This window comes from Balaenoptera musculus, chromosome 17 (genome assembly GCF_009873245.2).
Source record: "Balaenoptera musculus isolate JJ_BM4_2016_0621 chromosome 17, mBalMus1.pri.v3, whole genome shotgun sequence".
NCBI classification, from domain to species: domain Eukaryota; kingdom Metazoa; phylum Chordata; class Mammalia; order Artiodactyla; family Balaenopteridae; genus Balaenoptera; species Balaenoptera musculus.
In genome coordinates this window covers 68800755-68818634 of record NC_045801.1, presented here as the reverse complement: position 1 = coordinate 68818634, position 17880 = coordinate 68800755, and positions in this window count along the sequence as shown.

The window sequence follows — 17880 nt, the reverse complement described above, 5'->3', positions numbered from 1 at the left end:
CAAGGTGAGAGAGTAGCATGGACCAATATACACTACCAAACGTAAAATAGATAGCTAGTGGGAAGCAGCTGCATAGCACAGGGAGATCAGCTCGGTGCTTTGTGACCACCTAGAGGGGTGGGATAGGAGGGGTGCGAGGGAGACGCAAGAGGGAGGGGATATGGGGATAGATGTGTATGTATAGCTGATTCACTTTTTTATACAGCAGTAACTAACACAACATTGTAAAGCAACTATACTCCAATAAAGATGTAAAAAACCAACCAAACAAACAAAAAATTTCTCCTCAGGGTTTCACAGAATGCATTTCAGGGTAAATTTGGGAATGGCCTGGTGAGAACTAAAATGTCAGGTCGAGCCTAACTATATGGTTTAGATATGCTAAATAAAGAGGGGAATTGAGTCAATCCTGGTGTGTTTGGCTCATGTAAGCAGCTAAACTAGAAAAGTCAGCTTGGAGAAAAGGCTCTTCTCCCTTTGACCTGGTAGAGTGCCTCAGTTCCCCACTAAAATTGAACTGAGTGGACATTACAGCTTTGGGCACTTCTCTAAGACAAGAACTTACTTGGCACCGTGAATAATACCCCAGATTCTTTATATTCCTTCAGCACCAGGCCAGAACAACGTCGTCCATTTACCCCACTGTACAGAGCCAGGATGGGAAGACGCCTCGGGAATGCAGTGGGTGTGCTGCTGGGGGTTATCTAGTCTTCTCTTGTAAGGCTCTCAAGACCTCTCTATGGTTTAATTATCTGTGAGCAATTAAAGCCTTATGGGGAGAAGTACTGCAAAAAAAATTTCAATTATACACACGTGTAGCTGCCTGCACCTCTCTTCAAACCCCTTTTATTTCTTGGTCCCTCTGAGGCATGACAGCTGTGCATGTGGAAAACGATTAGGACTGGGAGAGCTTCCTCCCACAGGATCAGAGAGCAAGTGAGTGGTGTGACCCCCCTGCCTGCAGCAGAGGCTGCCGGGGGGAGCCCAGCCTGGCTGGCACGGTGTAATTCCACATCCCTTCCCAGGGCCCTAGCACCATCCCCAAAAAATCAGAGAGTTGAAATGGGCTGGCATTTGAGAATCAGCTACTCTGGTGCCCAACTGCTGCTCACTGCACACTGCCCACTGCTTCCTGGGTGAGAGGAATCATGCAGATGGCAAGAGAAGACATTTCCCCTAGGAGGCCCTGACTGGTAATATCATGGTTTACAGAGGGCCAAGCAATACTCCCTCACCCTTGACCAAATCCAGATACCTCCAGGGCAGCTCCAGTGACAGGTGTGCACAGGTCTGCAGAGTCACACCCATCGGCATGTTGGGCCCATAGAGCAGTAGCAATGACTCGTTCTAGGAATTTGTCAGGAGGGCCCGCCGCTGGGTGTTCATCCCAGAGTAGCACACGCCACCACACACACACACACACACACACACACGCGCGCACACACTGTTCTTTGCCTCCCCGACCTGGAGCAGCCCCTGCGTGTGGCGCCGCGGTACAAAGCAGCCCTGGATGCTCGCAGGCGGGTGGCATGGCAGCGACGTTTCACGTCCTCTTGCTCAATGGTCTTGGGTGTTGCCTAAACTCTCAAGCTCAAAACTTACAATATCGTAATCAAATGGCAAAATTATCTAAAGCAATCACGTATATCTTACTTTCCATGTCATATATCATATGAAGTATGTGGCATTATAGAGCTCAAAAGCATGTAACTGGCCCGCAAAATTCTTAACGTTCCAACTGTCCATCTTAGGAAATACCAACCAAAATAGAAATAATAACGCTGCATGAGACTGCCTTTCCAATTCACACGCTCATGCAGACATTCGACCAAGCGCAGGGGCGTGTCTAAATCCATCACTGGTGGCCACGCCGCGAGCTGACTTCACATGAGCCGTTCGTTACTGGCCATCCCTCACTGGTCTTCTCCTGGACTCTGTGACCCCGCTTCCAAGCCACATCTCTGGAGCTTCCACGCCCACCCTCCTGACAGTCGGCCCACTCCACTCCTCCATACGTCTGCTAAGGAGAGGGCCTGGCCCCTCCCCCTGAAAAACACACCCAGTTATCGGCAAGGTGCAACATCCCTGACTCCAACCAAACTACATCATTCAGACCTAAATTGTTTCTAGGAAGCTCGAGGCAAATTTATCAGACAGTTGCCAAAGTCTGCGCTTTACTTAGACGCAGCAACGCAAGGGCCGATTGAACCATTTCCAGAAAGACGCTCTAGTCATTCGTAAACCTGACTGATGAAGGTTCCATTCAAGCAAGGCTGGATGGGGGAAGTGACATGATTGACAGGAGAAAGGGGAAACCAACAGGAGCAGCAGGACTCCCCTCCTCACACAGGAGAGTGGGGGACCAGAGAGGGGCTTACCGTGGGTGTCTGGAAAGTTTAGAGTTCTGTTTCAAAGCCCCATGTCTTACGCAAGAGATTCTGATGAGTTAATTTTGATATAAACTGGTATCTTCCCAGTTTTAGATGAGAATAATCTGCACAGCAATTCATCTTAGCATTGTTTGTAACTGTGAAAAACTAGAAGTCTATGTAGGAGACAACATAGTTAAATAAAATAAGATGACTCCACTCTGTGGAATATCAGGACATAATTACACAAGGATTCTGAAGGAATGTTATACTATGGAAAATGCTTAGGATATAATGCTAAGTCAAAAGTCTAAGGGAACAAAGTGTGCATATGTTATGATTTCACATTTTCAAATAGCAGTTATACAAAGAAAAAATACAGCCTGGGAGACAGTTCACCAAAATATAAATGGTGAATATGTTTAGGTGGTGGGATTATAGACTTTTTCTTTCTACGTACCTATGTTTTCCAAATTTAATGAACGTGTACAATTTTTAATGAACCTATTTGATTATAAATACTTATTTGAAAATATAAGTAAACTGTCTCAGACGCCGCACTATAAAAATCACAGGGAATCAGAAGACGTAGGTAAGAGAATTAGTATATGAAACTAACCTGTGCATCTGAAGGAAGATGAGGGGAAACTGAAGCAGGTTAGAAGCTGTTCATCTGATGGAAGATGAGAGAAAGCTGAAGCGACTGAGAAGCTCCTGGAATCCCTCTGGGAAAAAAATCATGGGACTTAGGCTGTGGACATGACCCCGCATTTCTCCTTTCTCCCTTCTGCTTTACCACAGGGAAACAAAGGATCAAACGACACTTTTCTTCTGAGAACTAGAAGCAGTACATTGAAAGCCTGCCTTCACCTGGTGCATTTTTAATTTTGACATTTCCTGCTCTGAAACTCTCAGGAACTAGAGCCAGACACCAGACACCTTCTATATCCTGAAAGAACTGCAATTCCAGGAGAGGTTTTTAATCCATTAGAAGACTGTATTCCTGCAGACTATCATCTCTGTGGAAAGGAATCAACTTTGTCTTATTTATTATTGCAAATCCGATGCCTAGCACAGTACTTGGTATTAAAGGGTGTCTCAAAGCGTGTTTGTTGAATGAACGCTTTTAAAATATTTTCTTAGAATCAGGGTTAGCCTAAGAAGAAATTGAAGTGAGTTCGAGGTTACTTAAAATTACATTTTATCATATTGTGGTATTTGGCTTTTAATTTGCTATGACTCTATGTTATTTAGACAAATAACTTGACTGTTTTAATTAGTTTAGCCAAATTCACATGTGGTGTTACCTTTAACACAGTGGTTCACACACATAAGGGAAAGAAGCTGAAGCCAAACAGCACCATCCACCTAGTGCAACTTACGTGGATCACGGATGGGCTGCAAAGGAGGAAACGGCCTCTGGAACACCACCCTTGTACACCCAAGTCAGCGGAATGAAGGCACTGGGCCCTGACCACTCCCAGGAAGTGTACCTGTGGGTCAGCCATTTGGTGCCAGGGCTGGAAGGAAAACAGGAGCAGCGCCTTGAAACCTCCCAGCCGACGACTAGACAATCACGGCACCCACGAGTCTCCCGTGATGCCTTGCTCTGAGGCCCTTCTGCCAGGCGCCACCTGGAAGCTCAATTCAATCAAAGTTGCTTTACAACATCATTGGCTTCCATCATTAGTTTACAACGTGTCACCAGTTCGTGGGCTACACAGACAGTTCAAAGATTTCAGTGGCTCTCTCCTTTCCTGTCAGCCCGTCAGCTCTCTGCTATCTCCTCAGTGAAGGGCTCTGTAGATTCTTCAGAGTGAATATAAAATAATAATAGTTAAAATGCTTTAAATAAGTGAAGTTCTGGCAGGTTTCGAGGGCTCTCCCATTTAGCAGCAGACCCTCTAACCGTCAGAGAATCAGAATTGGGAAATAAAACTTAGAAAAAGTTTTAAGGAAATAGGATTATTGAGTTTAGCAAAAAGAGCTGTGTAACACTGTCTTTCAAGTGCGGGAATGGCTTTCACACAGTGAAGAGGTACTTTTCATTTCCTCTACAGGAAGAACAAGAAGAGCCCACTTTTAGTTGAAACTTGAGGTTTCTAACTTAGATATGTTACCTTTGGTTCTCTGATATTCCTCCCCCGGAATTTTTTTTTAAAGTAGGGTAGCTTCTCAACTTTCTGAGATGCTTTTAAACAATTCAACCTGAATGCAGAAGACGGAGCAGGTGGTCTCTCAAGCATTCTCCCTCTTCAAGATGCTGGACACTCAAGAGTCTCAGGGGGAAATTGTACCTTGTCATTTGATGGCCAGTTCAATTCTAACAACATTCCTAAAACACCAGACACGTATTTTCATACAGATGATGACCTGATAGCTTTCTCATCCACTTAAACCTACTGGCTGATTTGATCTCCTAGTTATTGGGTACTGTCCACCCTTCCTCCAGCTGTTCTGACCTGTTTCCTCTGACCCTTTCATCCTATCCAAGTCCCTGTGAACTCACACTGTGTCTTCTGCAATGAAGAGGGTTCTTTTCCCCTTAAGTCATATAGTCCTTTAAAAAAGGATTATTAACCACTATGTCTTGGTCAGATTCCAACATGGGAAATTACATTTTGCCTCCCTACAATTTCCCCTGTCATTTTAATTAGAAGTACTGTTTAATATCCCACTCAAAATAAAACCTGTTGCAGAGAGGGCTGCCTCCGAGGGAACTGCCTTTTCTAGCACAGAGGAGATGTTTCAGAGATGTGTGACTAATACTCCTGGGGCAGGAGCTGAGTACATTGGGATCCTTTGGGAGTACAGGTACCTCCAAAGGATCAAATTGATTTTTATTTTATGCCTGCGGCAGACAATCCCATAAGACAGATTTTTCCCTCCAGCATTTTGCAGTATCTTCTGAGGTTCAGAATCAAGGCAAGAGCTGCTTGGTGATCTTGTGTGGATGACGCATTACACGGAGCTGACTATGACATCATGTCATCTTGTTCTCAGTCAGAGCAACCCGATGTGCCCGCCCTGCACACCCCAGCTCTGTGAGTCACTGTGTGATAGATTGTCCAGGAAATGCAAAACGACGCTCTTCTAAAAACTCACCATTGAAAAATTGAGGCTTCCGGCCAGGGAATGTAGAGAGAAAAAAAGTAAGCTCTCGGGAGGGGCAAGTTCTCATTTCTGTTTTTCTTTTCATTATTGTTCAAATATAAAATCCTACAAGGGATTGTGGCATTGCTAGTGATTTTGTCATTGATGTTTTATTGACTCAAAAACGAAGTTTATTTTCCACCAATTTAAACTTTCTGTTATGAACAGCTATGCCAGTCCACATCCTAAGGAGCTTTTATCATCAAAAATGATGGACTGTCTATGTGTGCATTGTGAACGCTGAATACAATTGGCTACATAAGCTCCACTTGTGCCTGAAGAATCCTGTAATACAAAACAGTCTTGATACATACAAACTTATAGCGGATTTGAATAATGATAAAATAAAATATCAAGGATAATCTACTAAAGAAAAAATTAAAATTTAGTCTTATCCAAATACTTCCAATCTGAAGGGGGAAAAAAATCATGTGCTGGACCCCAAACAGTGGGAATTCAAAGTTTAAAATCTTTTCTTCTGTTTCTACCTTCCAAATGTCAGTAAACAAAAGAATTACTGAACCAAAGATCCAGTGAACAAAAATTGCAGAGAAAGAGAAACAGCAGAGATTAAGGAAACCAAGATGTTAACAAGGATAGAACCTCATTCTGGCAAGGCTGACCTTTCCAACCCAGCACATACTACTTCTCACTCCTCTGGCTTAAGACATGAGGACAGTCAGACAAATTAGCAAGAGCCCAGACCGCCACGGCTGAAAAGCAGTCAGGCAGTGAGCACATACTAAATACCTTCCCTTGCCTCAAAACCACTATCCTCCTGCTAGAAATGCACTGTTAATGGGCAGGGCAGCCTCATTTTGGGCTTTGGATGCTATAGGCTTGGTTTGGATCAACATCTGGTTAAATCCCAAGGAAGTTTGCCCCATGAAGGTGACACTATGGGTTCCATGAAGAAGTCACTCCGTAGTCACTTCAATGGACAAAGAAACCCCAGGAACCACTACTGGATTTGGAGTCTGCCGACCAGGCAAAACCTGAAGGACCCTCTGGACCCAGACACTCTAATACACCCAGAGGAACTTTAGTTCTCTCTGTGCCACACTCCACTTGTCTAATCACATGGAGCAAGTTCTCTTCACTGGGTGTGAGGCTGAGAACACAGTGGGGTTTCCAGAAATACTTCACATTACAGGTGCATTCTTGCCCAACAATGCATTCCCTTTGGCTTCACAGCTGGAGCACAGGATGCAGAGGTGAGAAACTGAGAATCAACTCTGGCTTTTTCCCAATATTACTCAGGGAAAGTCATGGGAAACCTCAATAGGAGTCCTAAATGGGTTCAAAGTCAATGTCCTGGAGAAAAACAGTAACAGTGACAGCTATTTTTTAAAGTTGTCAAAATTTCAAAGTTGTAATGATGTTCATCCGAGAACTTAGAAATCATGGGCAATAGCATGGCTTAAAATCAATGCACAAGAGTACAAGATACCCAAATGCATCGGAGACAAGATGGCTCCCAGGCTTGTGGATTTGACCATAGCTTCATTGAAAGTAACTGCTATTTTTAAAAAGAACAAGTCAATCAAAAGAAGGATGAGTCAGCTGTGGAAGCTCTTATAGGCACTAGCTATTGATGTTATAAAAAATAACTTAATAATTGCATAGACAGAAACTGCCAAACTGTTTACCAGAGAGGCTGTGCCATTTTCCATTCTTATCAGCAATGTATCAGTGATCCAGTTTCTTGCATCCTCATCAGCATTTGGTATTATCATATGTATTTTTTCAGCCATTCTTAAAGGTGTGTTATGATATCTCATTCTGCTTTTAATTTGCATTTCCATAATGGGTAATGATGTTGAACATCTTTTCATGTGTTCATTTGCATACGTACATCCTCTTTGGTTTTAAAATATCTCTTTATGTCTTTTGACTAAATAATTGGATTATTTGTTCCTTTACTGTTGAGTTTTGAGAGTTCTTAATATATTCTAGGTACTAGTTCTTTGTCAGATATGTGGTTTGCAAGTATGTTCTCCTAATCTGTAGCTTTTCTTTTATCCTCTTAACAAGGTCTTCCACAAAGCAAAAGTTTAAAATTTTTATCGTCTGATTTATCAAGTTTCCTTTTATGAATTGTGCCTTTGGTGTCCCCCTGAAGAACTCTTTGCCTAGTCCTAGATCCCAAATTGAGTTTTCTCCTATGTTTTTCCTAAGAGGTTTATAATTTTGCATTTTACATTTAAGTCCATGATCAATTTTGAGTTAAATTTTGTATAAGTTATGAGGTTTAGGCAAGATTTATTTTGTTGTTTCTGGATGTCCAATTGCTCCAGGACCATTTTTTATAAAGCCTATCCTTCCTGTATTGAATTGCTTTTGTACTTGAGTCAAAATCAGTTGCAAGTATTTGTATAGATCTCTTATTGAGTTCTCTATTCTATTCCATTGATCTATGTGTCTAACTCTCCATGAATACCAAACAATCTTGATTACTATTGTTTTATAATTAGTCTTGATACTGGGTAATGATTCCTCCCACTTTATTCCTCTCTTTCAAAATAGTTCCCTTGCCTTTCCATATAAATTTTAGGATAATTGTATCTATAAAAATTTTGCTAGAATTTTAATAGGAATGGCATTAAATATTTCATTCAAAGAGAACTGACATCTTTACTATGCTGAGTCTTCCAAACCATGAACATGATATGTATCTTTATTTATTTAGATCTCTGACTTTTTTATTCAGTATTTTGTAGTCTGTGGAATACAAGTCTTATTTATGTTTTGTTAGATTTCTACCTATTTTTTATTTGAGCAATTGTAAATGATATTGTACTTTTAATTTCAGTGTCCACATGTTCATTACTCATATACAGAAAAATAATTCAATTTTATGCTGGATTCACTTAATTGTTCTAGGAGTTGAGATTTGTTCATTTGTTTTGGGGAGGGATTCCTTTTTGTTGATTCCTTGGGGTTTTCTACAGAGACAATTATGTCATCTGCATATAAGGACAGATAAATTTCTTCATTTCCGATCTGTATGCCTTTTATTTCCTTCTCTTGCTTTGTTACACTGACTAGAATTTACAGAACTATACTAAATAAGAGTGGTGAGAGCTGACATCCTTGCCTTGTTACCAGCTTTAGGGGGAAAGCGTACAGTCTTTCACCATTAAGTTTGATGTTAGGTTTAGGATTTTTATAGATTCACTTTATCAAGTTGAGGAAATTCCCCACTAGTCCTGTTTTTCGGAGAGGTTTTTTTTTCATCAAAAATGTAAAAATTTTCGAAAAAGTTTTGCATCTATTGATATGTGATTGCATCTATGATCATATGATTTTTCTTCTTTAGCCTGTTAATATGGTGAATTACATTATATGATTTTCAAATGTTGAACCAGTCTTGCATCTCTGGAGAAAACCCCATTTGGTCGTGGTGTATAATTCTTTTTATAGAATGCCAAATTCTATTTGCCAATATTTTGCAAAAACTTTTGTGTCTATATTCACGTGGATATTGGTCTATAGTTTTCTTGTTCTTTTTTGTACTGTCTTTATCTGGTTTTTAGTATCAAGAAATACTGGCTTCATAAAATGAATTGGAAATGCTTCCTTTTCTTCTATTTTGAAGAAATTGTGTAGAATCGGCATTAGTTCTTCTTTAAACATTTGTTAGTATTCTCCAGTGAAAACTTCTGGGCCTGGAGATTTATTTTGGGAGGGTTTAAATTATTATTTTTTTATTACTTATTTATTATTTATTTTAATTTTTTTGTCTGTGTCGGGTCTTAGTGGTGGCACACGGGATCTTCACTGAGGCGTGCGGTCTTTTCAAAGAATCAATATTCTTTAATAACCTAAATGGGAAGAATTTGAAAAAGAATAGACACTTGTATATGTATAACTGAATCACTTTGCTGTACACCTGAAACTAACACAACATTGTAATCGATGATACTCCAATATAAAATAAAATTTTTAAAACATTTAAAAATTTTAGAAAAACCCAACTTTTTGTTCCACTGATTTCCTCTACTTTTGTTTTTAATTTCATTGATCTCTGTTCTTTTCTTTATTATTTCCTTCCCTATGCTTGCTTTTCACTTATTTTGCTCTTCTTTTTCTAGATTCTTGAAGTAAGAACTTAGATTACTTTTCCTCTTTTCTAATGAAAGCATTTTAATGGTATAAATTTTCTTTTCAGTAGTGCTTTAGCTGAGTCCCACAAATTTTGATATGCTGTATATTCATTTTCATTCAGTTCAATTTATTTTTACTTCAATATAATCAAAACCCATGGATTACCTAGAAATGTATTGTTTAGTTTCCAAGTACATGGAGATTTTGCTGTGATCCTTCTGTTAGTGATTTCTAGATTAATTCTACTGTGTCCAGAAAGTACATACCATGTGACTTCTATTCTCTTAAAGTTTTATGGCCCAAGATATGTCCTATTTTGGTATATGTTCCATGGGCACTTGAAAAGAATACGTACTCTGCTGTGGTTGGGTGAATCTTTCTATAAATGTCAATTAAAGCTTGTTGGCTGATAATGTTGTTGCGTTCTTCTATGTCCTTGCTGATTGTCTGTTTAGTTGTTCTATCAGTGTTATTAGAGGAGTATGGAAATCTCCAACTATAATGAGGAATTTGTCCATTTCTACTTTCAGTTCTATCAGTTTTTGCTTCACATATTTTGCAGTTCTATTGTTTGATGCATGCACATTTAGGATTACTAGCTCTTCTTGGTATACTGACCTTTTGTCATTAAATAATGTCCCTTTCTGACTAATTTTCTTTGCTCTAAAGTTTACTTTATATGATATTAATATAGCCACTTCTGATTTATTTTGATTAATGGTTGCATAATATATCTTTTTCATCTTTTTACTTTCAACCTTTCTACATTGTTATATTTGAAGTGAGTTTCTTATAGATCGCATACAGTTATGTTTTTAAAATAAACTCTGCCAATGACAGTCTTATAGTTGATATATGTAAACCATTCACATTTAATGCAATTATTAATATGTTGTGAATTAAGCCTGCCATTTTATATTTTGTTTTCTGTTTGTTCTCTCAGTTTTTCATTTGCTTCCTTTTTCCTATCTTCCTATGGGTTATAATAAATCTATGTTATTTTTAAATGTATCTCTTTGTACAGTATTTTTAGTGATTTCTCTGGGTATTGCATTATACATAGATAATTTGTACTTCTACTGACACCATGGGGGCCAGGGAGGTGGTCTCATCACCACTGGGCAGTGGTGAAAATCTTAACGCTCCATGCGGTCTCCTCTGACACCACTCCAGGTGAGGGGTTTCCTTCTTCCAGTGTGGAGAGGGTAGGAGTCTTTTCTCGTGTTGGTGGAGGTGGGGCCTTGGTTCTTCTGTGGTGTTTGGCTAGAGTGGAGCAGTTATTGTCTAAACGTTTTCTGTCTTCCTAAGCTGCCCCTTTCATGGTCCTTTGGCTAGAGAGAGCAGGCTTGTGTTGGGGCTTTTTCTGTCTGCACTTGGTGTTTCCAGGTTACAGGTTTATTAAGCTCCAAGTCTGGGATTTATGAGACAAAAAGAAAACCCAGGAAATTTACCATTATGTTGTTCCTTGTGTCCTGAGGTTCCTAGCTGGTCTGCTTTCCTCTTTTCATCTTTCAGAATCTTCTTATGTTTGTTTTATATATATTGTCCAGGGTTTTGGGTTGTACTTAGCACATGAAATGGGGAAAAGTACGTCTACTCCATCTTCCCAGAAGTGAAAGTGCTTCTTCCATAGCTATTTAATGAAGAATATTTAAAACGATAGAAAGACTACCAGCACAGATGTTTTGAGAAGACAAATCATCAACTAGCCATTATATTGTCAGATAAATATATTTATTATCAGATAAATATATTTATTGTCAGATAAATACATGTAGTTATCATAAAATTTAAATTGAACCTGTATTTATTCTGATTCCTTTCATCACAAAATTGGGTTTCAATTTAAGGCAAAGAAGAGTTTTTTTGTAATGTGGAATGGTTCCTTTTAATAATTCAAAAGGTTTTCAATTGTAATCTTGATATTATAAATGTTCTTATATGAAAGTACATTTGTATCAGATTATTAATAAATGCTTGAATTTTGTGGTAGGTTATAGATAAAGCAGTTCTCAGATTAAATTCTGCCACTAATATAAGCACTTATTGGCAGGTAGCACAAAGGCAACCTGTTTTCTTAGCTAGATGAAATCCCAGGCTCTGTCTTTTTTTTTGGCCAGATAATGGGGCATGCAGGATCGTAGTTCCCTGGTCAGGGATTGAACCTATGCCCCCTGCAGTGGAAGCACAGATTCTTAACCACTGGACTGCCAGTCCCTTTTTTCTTCTTCTTTTTTCCCCCCCCAGGCTCATCTTCTTAAATGCTCTAACCACACTTTGCATTAAAAAAATATTCAAGAAAATCATGAATTCTAGAGGCAAATTCAGTTAACCTCTCAGTCAGCCTCAAATGACCAGAATCTTCTAAATTCTGGGAACACAAGAACATATTGTATTCAAGTCTCAGGCACCAACCTCACATGTGAGGGAGGCAGGCTTCCTAGCTTCTTATACCCTATCATGCAAAATGGGAGAGTTTCTCTAAAATATTTTGATCAATCCATATATCTTAAAGACCAATAATTTCAGCAAAAAAATTCTGAAAGCCATTGTACAAAATAGCAAACTATTAATTTCACCAAGGAGAACCCATTAGTAACGTTTAACAAAATGTCTAGTCCCATTTTAATCCAAGATAAAGATGGCTGGAAGGGTTGAGGGGCTGTTTGCAAAGTATGTCATTTGGTTAAATATCAACAAACTATTCCTAGAAACATGCATGCAGCCTAGGTTAACTGACCGCCCAAATGTGAATGAATTCCAAACAATTCACACACATATACTTACATGTCTATACTGAATTATTTAAAACATAAAGTTGTTGACCACATAATGCACACACTGTTTGAAATAACTTACCCTCCTATTCTCAACAACCCACTTAGAAGGAACAGCATATTCATATATATGTCAGTGTAGGATGAGCCCTCCACACCAAAAATTGTGCAGCACATTACTTTTATATTTTTATGCTCTTGTAAAAGCTAAGTAACTATTTATGCCCCATTTCTCATTTTTCCTGAAAACACCCACCAGCGTCATGCTGTACATCATAGAGAATGCCGATTTAATCGCTGAGAAGTCAGGGCAGGAGGAAGGACAGAAGGAAGGCAGAAGTAGTGGACAGAGCATCTTACAGTTTTTCCAGAAGTGAAGCAGCTGGTAACCACCCTTTGTTGCAGAGTCACCTCTTGTAAGCTTCTGAAAGTCATTGCTTTTCTGACACTCATACTAGGGTGGATTAAGCACAGCATTCTTTAGAAAAGCTGTTTTCAGACTTTTTAAAAAAACTTCTATTGTAGTAGAACAGAGGGAAGGGTTGATAAAGCTACCGCTATCCAGCCCCCTCCCAGGAGGGTGGTTCTCAAAATGTGGACCCCATCCCAGACTTGCTGAGTCAGAATCTCCAGAATTAAGGTCCAGAACCAGCATATTTAACAACCTCCCAGGTAACTTGGGAGATCTCTGCCTTCCTGCCTTGTGGAACACAGTTTGAAAATCACTCACTGTTACAACTAGTTTAATAGTCAACATAACACAGAGAGGAAATTAGATCTCTGTGGGCAACACTGTGTGGAAACAGAACGACCAAAAGCTCCAGTCACAGCGAACAATTAAAGGGCAGCCAGCACAGGTGGTCCTGGGGTCCAGAGCAGGAGTGTCCCTGCCCACCCAAGACCAAACCCAGGCCAGACTGACTTCTGGTCGCTTTTGCTTTGTTGTGCTATGAGGTGAATGGTCACATAGGAAAAAATAGGGGCTTTTTACTTTCAAATTCCTTTCTTTATGAAATAAACTTCTTTAAAAATTGTAACTTATTTAAACACTTTAGTTCTTACTGAAACCTCTTACCATGGAAACGTGACATTTAGAGAGAAATATATTAGTCAAAGAATGTAATTAATAAAAGGCGTTCTTTCTGAAGTTGACACCAGGGATTTAATTGATCAGCACCATAGGCTAACATCAGTCACCAAAGGGATGCGGGTAGCATTCCAATCAGAGGACAGAAAGGAGGAGTTTGGAGGAAGTGTGTGGTATAAAGTCAAATATATGTAGAATAAACAAATACCTGTGCTCTCAAAAAACAAAACAAAACAAAATTAGCCCTCATAAGCCAAACCACTGCAAGCAGGCAATATTGTTGTTAAAATTGCTTTTACATGAACTGTTTATGTTTTCAATGTTTTCTGACTTCTTGTATTGCTTTTCCTGTATGTAGGGATTTCACAATTTTGGATATAAAAACAAAGCAATGTTTGACTACACTTTTAATACCCTAAAAAACCTCAGAATGTCCAAGAAAGGAATAAATAGATTTAAAAATATGTATTTCCAAAGAATATATAGTGGCATATGGAAAAGTTCTTTATTAATTTAATTTTTTTAAAGAAAAGCAGAGATATGAAACTATATTTCAGTATAATGAGCTTGATCCCAATTTTGTAAACATATGAACATCTGTGTTTGAGATATATTGAAAAAAAAAAAAAACTGGAGTGAAATATACCTAAAATTTTAACAGTTAACTTTACTCTGGGTATTAAGAGTATATTATTTTCTACTTTATACATTTTTGTTTCAAAATTGTCTACAATAAACGTGTATTCATTTTATAATTAACATATTTTTTAAGTGACCAAGTTTCCATTCTCTCAAAATAATTCTAGGATCTTTTTCTATTTATTCATGCGTGATTCATGTCCCTTTTAGCACTACCACCCCCAACGCATTTGAAAATATCCTTCAAGCACAAAGACATTGACCTCAAACTTCAACAAAGATCACTGAAGCTTTAAAATTCTATGATTCTAGACATCTCTAGGTGCCATATATTGGCGCATTTATTTCATATATAAACAAGTTATAGGGTAATAAGAAATTTTATTATTTTTATCATATCAGGCAGAACCTGATGTGTCTGCCATTTTGCAATTCACATTCTGTTGTACTAATTGTAGGCTTTATAGAGGATATTTCAAATACCAACAACTGAGACTTCACCTGTTGGAGAGTTATAGCTTGCGGATAAAAATCATGCATACATCCTGTTCCTAATTAAGGAGGAAGATTGTCATATGTCATTGGAGACAACATAACAGACAGCTGCTTCTACCATGCCAGCCCTTGCATCTGTCAAAATATTGCCTAGAAATACTTGTGAGGATAAGACAAGGATAAATACACTCATGAGGCTGAGGATGATCACCAAACACACATGCACAAGACAAAAAATTCGCTACATAAAATCTTTATTCTCGGGGCTTCCCTGGTGGCGCAGTGGTTGAGAATCTGCCTGCCAATGCAGGGGACACGGGTTCGAGCCCTGGTCTGGGAAGATCCCACATGCCACGGAGCAACTAGGCCCGTGAGCCACAACTACTGAGCCTGCGCGTCTGGAGCCTGTGCTCCGCAACAAGAGAGGCCGCGATAGTGAGAGGCCCGCACACCGCGATGAAGCGTGGCCCCCACTTGCCACAACTACAGAAAGCCCTCGCACAGAAACAAAGACCCAACACAGCCATAAATAAATAAATAAATAAATAAATAAATAAAGACTAATATTTAAAAAAAAAAATCTTTATTCTCAAGTTATTCCAGTGGCATATATAGCAAAGAGAGGGTTTGGGATTCACAAGGGAAAAGGGAAAGGGAATTCAAGCTCCAGAGTTGTTATATACAGGAGAGAGCTGGGGGCAGTAATCTCACTGATACAGAAGAAAGGTACCTGGTCCTGAAGCTGCGGTCAAACAGTCTTTGGTTCAAGTGCCAATTATCCCACTTATTACCTTTGTGACCACTGATGAATCACACAACTTCTTTGATCTCATTTGCTTCATTTGTGAAAGGAGAATTAAAATATCAAATGGATAGGATGACTATGAGAATTACATGAAGAAATATATGCAAATTATTTACGTCATAAGTCTTTGGGTTCCCCAGTAAATGCCCATTCATTTCTGGTCCATCTCTGAGGAAGAAATTAAAGCATTTGGTTGTTGTCCAGAATTGGGTTCCATTGGCTCAGGTAGGGCAGGCTTGCTCCCAAGGTAGCACAAGGCCCTCACAGCAAAAGAGCAAAAGTCAAGCCTGAATCCTCTAACACTAATTTTTCCAACTATGGGTCATGATACATTAGTGGGATATAAAACAATTTAGTGTGGTGTGATTAACATTTTTTAAGTGAAATGGAATGGACCACATTAGAGCTCATCAAACGTGGTAAGGGTGAATTTCATGGAACTCTTATTTTGGTTTCATATATGTGTGCATGTTCACGTATACATACTTCATTTTTATGTGAAAGTATTTCTTACCGTGGATCAAGGTCAAAAATTTTTGAAAACTACTTCTTTAGAGAAAGCCAGGTTTCAAAGTCCCAGCCCAAAGGCTCATGTCACACTGATTCAGAGTTTGAAAGAAGCGAGATAGGAGCTAATTAGGAAGAGTGTGAGGGCAGGAACCTCAGTGATTGCTGGAACAAGCTTGAAGTATCCACAATTCCTATACTTGTCAATGGTTATGTAGTGAGCCAGGCTTAACATGGGCACAGCAGACCCTAGATACTAGACAGATTTGGTTCCCAGGATGCTGGGGGTTAGCAGCTTCCTTCACATTCCCCAGCAAAACCACTGATCCCCTCTACTGGGGCACCTGGGTTTTGTTCACCTCCTGCTCTGTGGTACGCCTCACCTAGGACCAGTTTTCTTACCTCCCTCCTGCCACGCACAAGTCTTGGGGCTGAGCCCTGTTCTCATCCTTCCCCGCTTCACCTCACTCGGTGCTCTGTAGACTCAAGTGCCCCTCGCTACATTCTACGGCCAGTCCCCACACTCTCCCTCCCCCTCCCATCCCAGCATCTGGCCCCAAGTGGAACTGATGGCCCACAGCTCAACTCAGAAAATCAGAACAGATGAAACCCTTCTCCAACATGAAGACCTTCAAATATTTGTCACCTCTTTAAATGTGATTAAATTACCTTGTACGTCTTCACCTAGTCGCCAGAACAGTCACCAGAGAGATGGAGTATCACCAGGAGCCTCCTCCTAGGGCCCTGGTCCCAGAATGTTGCCACCACCAGCGGGTAGGAGTCCTTCTGTTTGTCGTACCTCCCAGCTTATATTTGCCCACAAGGATCTCATGTATCGTTATCAGGGGTCTTGCTGAGGTCCCAACAGCCTAGGTCTACCACTGTCCTGTGGGGCATTATCTTGATGCCATTGCAGGCTACCAGAATGCCGAAAATACTACCAGGAGGTCATGGGATGTTTTGTTAAAAATCCATTTGGAACACACAGTGAGAAAGAAGGGAAAAGAGACCAGGATGAGTTAACACACTTAAGATAGGGTGCAGCCAGGGTGGAAGGACCTCACTGCTTGAATCCTGGGTTAGCAGTGTTCATTTGTCTTCTCTCTCTCTCTCTCACTCACACACACACACACACACACACACATGTCTTTCCTACTGATGCCATAGTTACAAAGATCAAAATTGAGATTTGAGCAAGGGGGCCCAAGGATGGAAGTTGCCCTGGGCCCATCACACATTGGCTCCATTGGAGAAACAAAGGGACAAGTACCTCTGGCCATAGCTATAGCTCACCAGTTAGCTGATGACCAGCCCTGGGTTTATGTGTGTTTCTTGGGCAGAGGATACATGGGGCTAGAATGGCTACGTGAATTAGGACCTCATTAATATTATGTGCTCATTTAGTAACCTGAATACCATATGCCTTTTTTTATATTTAGTATCTCATATATCCCATATACATTTATATGACTGAATATTTAGTACCCAGGACCTCATGAATATCAGATATCTTTTGGTCACTTTATGCCTTCACATCTATGTTTAACACATATGTCCTACTTACTAACTGCTTGTCTATATCTAACACACCTTAAAATGTTTCACCTATATTTTACAAATTTATTCATCTTCTATAATAGAATTGACTTATTTCAAAAGCAAGCGCACATTACACCACTTTTCTCTGATTGCCAGTTTAGTAGGCAATTCATTTAAGGAAAGTTAAACTTCCTTCCATTTAGAAGGAAATTCATTTAAGCCAACCTAATTGACCTATATCGACATGGGGACTCAGCCTGGCCTCCAGAGCAGGCTGGCTGGGTTTAAACCACTACGAGCCACGTGAGTTTAGTCAAGTCACTTATTCCCTTGTTCTTCAGTTTCCTCAGATGTAAAACAGGGATGATAAAAGTATCTACTGCACACAGCTACTGTGAAGAT